The sequence below is a fragment of the Rutidosis leptorrhynchoides genome, chromosome 10 (genome assembly GCF_046630445.1).
Source record: "Rutidosis leptorrhynchoides isolate AG116_Rl617_1_P2 chromosome 10, CSIRO_AGI_Rlap_v1, whole genome shotgun sequence".
Classification (NCBI taxonomy): Eukaryota; Viridiplantae; Streptophyta; class Magnoliopsida; order Asterales; family Asteraceae; genus Rutidosis; species Rutidosis leptorrhynchoides.
Window position 1 is genome coordinate 320,045,309 of NC_092342.1, and position 11,267 is coordinate 320,056,575.

Here is an 11,267-nt window from a genome sequence, read left to right on the forward strand (position 1 = left end):
AAGGATTTTTCGATATGAAATGATTTTTCGGCTATCGGGTGGTATTCTAATTACATAGAATATCTATATATATAGCGCAAAAGATTTCGTAGATTACGGAGGAATTTACGGGATATGTCAGGCAAAGTTTACAGTAACAGATACGCTAAGATATGGATTAGCAGATACGCTAAGATATGAATTTTGTCTATACACTATTCATGCAATCAATGCAGTAAGACGTGTCTAGACTAAGAATGATAAGCAGGCAATTTTCGACAAAAATGATAAGCAAAACTTTTGACATGCAGACACGGTCGAAGTCCAGGATCACTAATGCATCCTAACGACTATCAGTTAGACACACTAATGCAGACCTGGTTAACTAAGACCACCGCTTTGATACCAACTGAAAGGACCCGTTCATATACATTATAAACGATTCACAATAGTTGATTACATCGCGAGGTATTTGACCTCTATATGATACATTTTACAAACATTGCATTCGTTTTTAAAAGATAAACTTTCTTTACAACGAAAGTTGACGGCATGCACACCATTTCATAATACATCCAACTACAATTGGCTTAATAATAATCTTAATGAACTCAATGACTCGAATGCAACGTCTTTCAAAATATGCCATGAATGAATCCAAGTAATATCCTTAAAATGAGCTAATGCACAGCGGAAGATTTCTTTAATACCTGAGAATAAACATGCTTTAAAGTGTCAACCAAAAGGTTGGTGAGTTCATAGGTTTATCATAACAATCATTTCAATAAATTAATAGACCACAAGATTTCCGTTTATAAATATATGTACACTCGCAAGTGTATAAAAGTATTCTATAAGTTGTAGCCACCCGGTAACAAGCCTTAACGTTCATGTTTTACCCTCTGAAGTACACCAGATCAGGTGTGTTTAAAATAACCTCGAAGTACTAAAGCATCCCATAGTCAGGATGGGGTTTGTCAGACCCAATAGATCTATCTTTAGGATTCGCGCCTACCGTACATAGACAAGTAGTTTAATGTTACCAAGCTAAGGGTATATTTCTGGTTTAAACCCACATAGAATTAGTTTTAGTACTTGTGTCTATTTCGTAAAACATTTATAAATCAGCGCATGTATTCTCAGGCCAAAAATATATATAAAAAGGGAGCAAATGAAACTCACAATACTGTATTTCGTAGTAAAAATACATATAACGTCATTTAACAAGTGCAAGGTTGGTCTCGGATTCACGAACATATCAATATTTAGATTCAATATTGCAGGAAAGTACGTAGACGCAACGGAGATGATAAACACTAGATTGACCTCACGAGCATACCCATGAACCATACTCATCACCTCCATAGTTATAACCCATAATTTCCTTAGCTTCGACTCATTCAAAAAAACTATTTTGAAATCACTCGGACACCACTCCGTCGTAATATTTTATGTATACTAATAATATCTTGAAATAATACAGAGCAAATATATATATATATATATATATATATATATATATATATATATATATATATATATATATATATATATATATATATATATATATATATATATATATATATAAATCGATTGAGAGAGTTTAGAGAAATATATTTTCAAGTTTCTATGAAATAATGAAACCTATTGAATTCTATTTATAATAGATTTTTGAATTATTAAAGTGAATTATTAAAGTATGAATTATTAAAGTGAATTATTAAAGTATGAATTATTAAAGTGAATTATTAAAGTATGAATTATTAAAGTGAATTATTAAAGTATGAATTATTAAAGTGAATTATTAAAGTATGAATTATTAAAGTGAATTATTAAAGTGTGAATTATTAAAGTGAATTATTAAAGTATGAATTATTAAAGTGAATTATTAAAGTATGAATTATTAAAGTGAATTATTAAAGTATGAATTATTAAAGTGAATTATTAAAGTGATTTATTAAAGTATGAATTATTAAAGTGAATTATTAAAGTTAAAGTAAAGTTAAAGTAAAGTAAAGGTAAAGTTAAAGTACAGTAAAAGTATAAAAACTATATATGTATAATACGCGTATAAATATATAATATTAATTTAAATCGTTATATATATTTAATGAAATAAAATATAAATATCGTTATATTTATTATACTGGTTAAGTAATGAGTTATCAAAAGTGATTCTAGATATTTATAAAAGTTATATACGTTTTAATAATAAAGTTCTTTTTAAACTGAAAACGTCTTTGTACGTTTGAAAATAGATTAATAGAATATTATAGAAACCAATTCTCCACTAACTTTTGTCTAACTTTCGTAAATGACACTTTTTGTTTTTATTTATAAATAGCTTTACAAATTATTCTGAATATCGTTAAGAGGAATAGATTTTCTCAAATCATAGTGGACCTCTCAACAGAGACTTGTAATCATAATTCAATGTTTCTGATAATTCAATCATTTAATATATATTTTTTTAATTTCGCTGAAAATCATATTAAAACAAATACGTTCGTATAAAGTATTATACGTTTAATACTTTATTAATATTCTCAAGTTATAATATATATATAAATATACATATCTATTTATATATAACGGTTCGTGAATCGTCGGAATTTGGTCGAGGTTATAATGAATGTATGAACACAGTTTAAAATTCTTGAGATTTAACTTAACAAACTTTGCTTATCGTGTCGGAATAATATAAAGATTAAAGTTTAAATTTGGTCGGAAATTTCCGGGTCGTCACACATCTCATTAGACAATGCCTTAACAGTTGCTTGTTCAACGCTTTCCTTTACAATCGGACGGTAGTTTACCGAAAGGTAATATACGGAGCAAGTATACTGGACGTGTTGCTTTCCCAATACAAGGTTAGCAAGTGGGTGACACAAAACCGCAAGTTTTGAGCTAAAATTTTCAAATCTGAAACCCACAAAAACATTTTGCAAACACCGATGAAGGGTTATTCTGGAAAACTTATCTAGGGTAAAAGCTAGATTGAAATTTTCAAAAGATCAAATGTTTTCATAAAGATCCAATTTCCTAACGGATCTAAATTTTTATAGTCATGTGAGACTGTAAACCACAACATCACTATCATTGTTCATACCGCTGTATTAAAATCACTGATGTACAAAGTGTGAAGAATAAAGAAGTGATTCTAGTAAAGTTATATTCAAATTCTATATTGCTTGAGGACAAGCAACGCTCAAGTGTGAGAATATTTGATAATGCTAAAAATGAACATATATTTCATAGCATTATCCTTCAAGAAAGACAAGATTTTAGTTGCAATTGTTCTATTTACAAGTGATATTCGTTTAAATAATAAAAGGGTGAAGACAAAAGACAGATTCGACGATTTGAAGACGCAAATGACCAAAATACTAAAAAGTACAAAGTACAATCCAAGTGGTTCAAATTATTGCTGAGAAACGTCTAAAAATTACAAGAGTACAAGTCGCAAAACGCAAAGTACAAGATATTAAATCGTATGAAAGGACGTTCGAAAATCCAAAATCAGGACATAAACCGAGCATCAATGCGCGATTCAACGAAGCTAAAATTATAAGTCAACGGAGCACAATAATATAATATAATATATATATATATATATATATATATATATATATATATATATATATATATATATATATATATATATATATATATATATATATATATATATATATATATAATTATATAAAATTATATATATTATATTATATATTATTAAAACTCAGCAGCCCACGTTTTAAATGAAATGTGACCAGGAGAAGGCGGTCATGCGATCGCATGGCTAGCATGAGTAATTCTCATGCGATCGTATGAGCCCAGAAATCTGGCCAGGTCTATAAATTGCAACGAATTTCGACGAGTTTTACACATATATCATACATCTCACTCTCTCTCAAATATATATATTTATATTTTATAATTATAATTTTAATATTAAGTTAATAATAATAAGGTTATAGTGGCAAATCTTTTAAGTTTGTAAGTCAAAATTCTGTTCGTGTAATACTACGCGATTAATACTCATTGTAAGTTATGTTCAACATTTTTAAATTAATGTCTCGTAGCTAAATTATTATTATGCTTATTTAAGCCGAAGTAATCGTGATGTTGGACTAAATATTAAGAAGGGGTTATTGGGCTTTAGACCATAATTGAGGTTTGGAAAACAGACTGACACTTGTGGAAATTGGACTATGGGTTATTAATAGGCTTTATATTAATTAAATGATATCTCGTTGATTTAATATAGAGATTTATCATTTGACGTATTTATATTTAACCACATACGCTTGACTGGGTACGGTGGGCGGGATATCTATAAATACTAATAATTATTCATTTGACCGGACACGAGGATGGATTAATAGTCACTGGACTTATTAAAACAGGGGTGGATTACATTCAAGGGTAAATGGTGTAATTGTTAACAAAGTATTAAAACCTTGGATTACACGCAGTCGATAACCTGGTGTATTCACTAAACAAAGTATTAAGACCTTGTTACAGTTTAAGTCCCCAATTAGTTGGAATATTTGACTTCGGGTATAAGGTTAATTTGGCGAAGACTCTCGCACTTTATAATTATGACCGATGGACTATTATGGACAAGACCAGATGGACATATCGAATAATCCAGGACAAAGGATAATTAACCCATGGTAATAAATTAAAATCAACATGTCAAACATCATGATTACAGAAGTTTAAATAAGCATAATTCTTTTATTTTATATCTCATCGTACTTTTATTTACTGTCATTTTATTTATCGTATTTTAAATTATTGCACTTTTAATTATCGTACTTTTATTTTATCTCAATTTTATTTATCGTTATTTACTTTACGCTTTAAATTAAATTGTATTTATATTTAATATTTTACATTAGGTTTTAATTGTGACTTAAGACATAAAATCGACAAACCTGTCACTAAACGGTAAAACCCCCCTTTTATAATAATAATAATATTATATATATATATATATATATATATATATATATATATATATATATATATATATATATATATATATATATATATATATATATATATTGATACAAATATAGTTTAAAACATATATAGCGTTAAACTCAGCTAGCTCCCTGTAGAACGAACCGGACTTACTAAAAACTACACTACTCAACGATTAGGTACTGTAACAACCCTGATTTTTCCGTTACTTCCGTTAGTTTATTTAACGGCGATTATTTAACTTTTATGTGTTTATGTGTAATAAATGCATACTTGATCTTCGGAGGGTTACAATTGAAATGTCCCGTTCTTATTGATTAAAAACGTTCCATATTAATTGATTTCGTTGCGAGGTTTTGACCTCTATATGAGACGTTTTTCAAAGACTGCATTCATTTTTAAAACAAACCATAACCATTATTTCATAAATAAAGGTTTAAAAAGCTTTACGTAGATTATCAAATAATGATAATCTAAAATATCCTGTTTACACACGACCATTACATAATGGTTTACAATACAAATATGTTACATCGAAATCAGTTTCTTGAATGCAGTTTTTACACAATATCATACAAACATGGACTCCAAATCTTGTCCTTATTTTAGTATGCAACAGCGGAAGCTCTTAATATTCACCTGAGAATAAACATGCTTTAAATGTCAACAAAAATGTTGGTGAGTTATAGGTTTAACCTATATATATCAAATCGTAACAATAGACCACAAGATTTCATATTTCAATACACATCCCATACATAGAGATAAAAATCATTCATATGGTGAACACCTGGTAACCGACATTAACAAGATGCATATATAAGAATATCCCCATCATTCCGGGACACCCTTCGGATACGATATAAATTTCGAAGTACTAAAGCATCCGGTACTTTGGATGGGGTTTGTTAGGCCCAATAGATCTATCTTTAGGATTCGCGTCAATTAGGGTGTCTGTTCCCTAATTCTTAGATTACCAGACTTAATAAAAAGGGGCATATTCGATTTCGATAATTCAACCATAGAATGTAGTTTCACGTACTTGTGTCTATTTTGTAAATCATTTATAAAACCTGCATGTATTCTCATCCCAAAAATATTAGATTTTAAAAGTGGGACTATAACTCACTTTCACAGATTTTTACTTCGTCGGGAAGTAAGACTTGGCCACTGGTTGATTCACGAACCTATAACAATATATACATATATATCAAAGTATGTTCAAAATATATTTACAACACTTTTAATATATTTTGATGTTTTAAGTTTATTAAGTCAGCTGTCCTCGTTAGTAACCTACAACTAGTTGTCCACAGTTAGATATACAGAAATAAATCGATAAATATTATCTTGAATCAATCCACGACCCAGTGTATACGTATCTCAGTATTGATCACAACTCAAACTATACATATTTTGGAATCAACCTCAACCCTGTATAGCTAACTCCAACATTCACATATAGAGTGTCTATGGTTGTTCCGAAATATATATAGATGTGTCGACATGATAGGTCGAAACATTGTATACGTGTCTATGGTATCTCAAGATTACATAATATACAATACAAGTTGATTAAGTTATGGTTGGAATAGATTTGTTACCAATTTTCACGTAGCTAAAATGAGAAAAATTATCCAATCTTGTTTTACCCATAACTTCTTCATTTTAAATCCGTTTTGAGTGAATCAAATTGCTATGGTTTCATATTGAATTCTATTTTATGAATCTAAACAGAAAAAGTATAGGTTTATAGTCGGAAAAATAAGTTACAAGTCATTTTTGTAAAGGTAGTCATTTCAGTCGAAAGAACGACGTCTAGATGACCATTTTAGAAAACATACTTCCACTTTGAGTTTAACCATAATTTTTGGATATAGTTTCATGTTCATAATAAAAATCATTTTCTCAGAATAACAACTTTTAAATCAAAGTTTATCATAGTTTTTAATTAACTAACCCAAAACAGCCCGCGGTGTTACTACGACGGCGTAAATCCGATTTTACGGTGTTTTTCGTGTTTCCAGGTTTTAAATCATTAAGTTAGCATATCATATAGATATAGAACATGTGTTTAGTTAATTTTAAAAGTCAAGTTAGAAGGATTAACTTTTGTTTGCGAACAAGTTTAGAATTAACTAAACTATGTTCTAGTGATTACGAGTTTAAACCTTCGAATAAGATAGTTTTATATATATGAATCGAATGATGTTATGAACATCATTACTACCTCAAGTTTAGTAGGTAAACCTACTGGAAGTGACAAGAAATGATCTAGCTTCAAAGGATCTTGGATGGCTTGAAAGTTCTTGAAGTAGGATCATGACACAAAAACAAGTTCAAGTAAGATTTTTACTCGAATTAAGATAGTTTATAGTTATAGAAATTGAATCAAAGTTTGAATATGAATATTACCTTGAATAAGAAATATAACCTACTGTATATAACAAAGGTTTCTTGATCTTAGATGATTACTTGGAATGGATTAGAAAGCATGGAAGTAAATTAGTAAACTTGAAGGGATTTTTGAAGTGTTCTTCCTATGATGATTATAGCTTGATTCTTGAAGTGATTTTTGATGAAGATGATGATTAACTACTGGAAAAATACATTCATAATAGTGTGTGTGTGTGTGTGTGTTGTGAGAGAATTAGAAAGAGAATTGGAAGTGAAATGGAGTGAATGATGAGTGGTAATTGGTGAGTGGTGAGTGGGGTTAAAAGGAGTTCTAGTTAGTTGACTAGCTCATGGTAGAAGTTAAAATTGATTAGTCATACATGACATAATCAAGAGTGGAATCCCATGCTAGTTCCTATTGGTATATACTCATAGTAAGTACGTTTTGAAGCTGTGTATAATACGGGTAAGAATACGACTAGAATTCTTGATGAAAGAAAAGAATGGAAAAGTAACTGTAACCATTTTCATTAAGTATGAGTGTTTTGATATATGTGTTGAAGTCTTCCAAAAGTATTTTAATACATCTAAATACACTACTTGTATATACATTTTAACTGAGTCGTTAAGTCATCGTTAGTCGTTACATGTAAGTGTTGTTTTGAAACCTTTAAGTTAACGATCTCAATTAATGTTGTTAACCCATTGTTTATTATATCTAATGAGATGTTAAATTATTATATTTTCATGATATTATTATATATTAATATATCTTAATATGATATATATACATTTAAATGTCGTTACAACGATAATCGTTACATATATGTCTCGTTTCGAAATCCTTAAGTTAGTAGTCTTGTTTATATGTATATAACTCATTGTTAATATACTTATGGAGATACTTACTTATCATAATCTCATGTTAACCATATGTATATCCATATATATATATCATCATGTCGTTTTTACAAGTTTTAACGTTCGTGAATCGCCGGTCAACTTGGGTGGTCAATTGTCTATATGAAACATATTTCAATTAATCAAGTCTTAACAAGTTTGATTGCTTAACATGTTGGAAACATTTAATCATGTAAATATTAATCTCAATTAATATATATAAACATGGAAAAGTTCGGGTCACTACAGTACCTACCCGTTAAATAAATTTCGTCCCGAAATTTTAAGCTATTGAAGGTGTTGACGAATCTTCTGGAAATAGATGAGGGTATTTCTTCTTCATCTGATCTTCACGCTCCCAGGTGAACTCGGGTCCTCTACGAGCATTCCATCGAACCTTAACAATTGGTATCTTGTTTTGCTTAAGTCTTTTAACCTCACGATCCATTATTTCGACGGGTTCTTCGATGAATTGGAGTTTTTCGTTGATTTGGATTTCATCTAACAGAATAGTGAGATCTTCTTTAGCAAAACATTTCTTCAAATTCGAGACGTGGAAAGTGTTATGTAAAGCCGCGAGTTGTTGAGGTAACTCAAGTCGGTAAGCTACTGGTCCAACACGATCAATAATCTTGAATGGTCCAATATACCTTGGATTTAATTTCCCTCGTTTACCAAATCGAACAACGCCTTTCCAAGGTGCAACTTTAAGCATGACCATCTCTCCAATTTCAAATTCTATATCTTTTCTTTTAATGTCAGCGTAGCTCTTTTGTCGACTTTGGGCGGTTTTCAACCGTTGTTGAATTTGGATGATCTTCTCGGTAGTTTCTTGTATAATCTCCGGACCCGTAATCTGTCTATCCCCCACTTCACTCCAACAAATCGGAGACCTGCACTTTCTACCATAAAGTGCTTCAAACGGCGCCATCTCAATGCTTGAATGGTAGCTGTTGTTGTAGGAAAATTCTGCTAACGGTAGATGTCGATCCCAACTGTTTCCGAAATCAATAACACATGCTCGTAGCATGTCTTCAAGCGTTTGTATCGTCCTTTTACTCTGCCCATCAGTTTGTGGATGATAGGCAGTACTCATGCCTAGACGAGTTCCTAATGCTTGCTGTAATGTCTGCCAGAATCTTGAAATAAATCTGCCATCCCTATCAGAGATAATAGAGATTGGTATTCCATGTCTGGAGACGACTTCCTTCAAATACAGTCGTGCTAACTTTTCCATCTTGTCATCTTCTCTTATTGGCAGGAAGTGTGCTGATTTGGTGAGACGATCAACTATTACCCAAATAGTATCAAAACCACTTGCAGTCCTTGGCAATTTAGTGATGAAATCCATGGTAATGTTTTCCCATTTCCATTCCGGGATTTTGGGTTGTTGAAGTAGACCTGATGGTTTTTGATGCTCAGCTTTGACCTTAAAACACGTCAAACATTCTCCTACGTATTTAGCAACATCGGCTTTCATACCCGGTCACCAAAATAATTTCCTGAGATCCTTGTACATCTTCCCCGTTCCAGGATGTATTGAGTATCTGGTTTTATGAGCTTCTCTAAGTACCATTTCTCTCATATCTCCAAATTTTGGTACCCAAATCCTTTCAGCCCTATACCGGGTTCCGTCTTCCCGAATATTAAGATGTTTCTCCGATCCTTTGGGTATTTCATCCTTTAAATTTCCCTCTTTTAAAACTCCTTGTTGCGCCTCCTTTATTTGAGTAGTAAGGTTATTATGAATCATTATATTCATAGATTTTACTCGAATGGGTTCTCTGTCCTTCCTGCTCAAGGCATCGGCTACCACATTTGCCTTCCCCGGGTGGTAACGAATCTCAAAGTCGTAATCATTCAATAATTCAATCCACCTACGCTGCCTCATATTCAGTTGTTTCTGATTAAATATGTGTTGAAGACTTTTGTGGTCGGTATATATAATACTTTTGACCCCATATAAGTAGTGCCTCCAAGTCTTTAATGCAAAAACAACCGCGCCTAATTCCAAATCATGCGTCGTATAATTTTGTTCGTGAATCTTCAATTGTCTAGACGCATAAGCAATCACCTTCGTTCGTTGCATTAATACACAACCGAGACCTTGCTTTGATGCGTCACAATAAATCACAAAATCATCATTCCCTTCAGGCAATGACAATATAGGTGCCGTAGTTAGCTTTTTCTTCAATACCTGGAACGCTTTCTCTTGTTCATCCTTCCATTCAAATTTCTTCCCTTTATGCGTTAATGCAGTCAAGGGTTTTGCTATTCTGGAAAAGTCTTGGATGAACCTTCTGTAGTAACCAGCTAGTCCTAAAAACTGGCGTATGTGTTTCGGAGTTTTCGGGGTTTCCCACTTTTCAACAGTTTCTATCTTTGCCAGATCCACCTTAATACCTTCTTTGTTCACTATGTGACCGAGGAATTGAACTTCTTCCAACCAAAATGCACACTTTGAAAACTTAGCGTACAATTCTTCCTTCCTCAATACTTCTAACACCTTTCTCAAATGTTCACCGTGTTCTTGGTCATTCTTTGAGTAAATAAGTATGTCATCAATGAAAACAATGACAAACTTGTAAAGGTATGGTCCACACACTCGGTTCATAAGGTCTATAAACACAGTTGGTGCATTAGTTAAACCAAATGGCATGACCATAAACTCGTAATGACCGTAACGTGTTCTGAAAGCAGTCTTTGGAATATCATCTTCTTTCACCCGCATTTGATGATACCCGGAACGTAAGTCAATCTTTGAATAAACAGACGAGCCTTGTAGTTGATCAAATAAGTCATCGATTCTCGGTAGTGGGTAGCGGTTCTTGATGGTAAGTTTGTTCAACTCTCGGTAGTCGATACACAACTGAATGTACCATCTTTCTTCTTGACAAACAAAACAGGAGCTCCCCACGGTGATGTGCTTGGTCGAATGAAACCACACTCTAAAAGTTCTTGTAATTGGCTTTGCAGTTCTTTCATCTCGCTGGGTGCGAGTC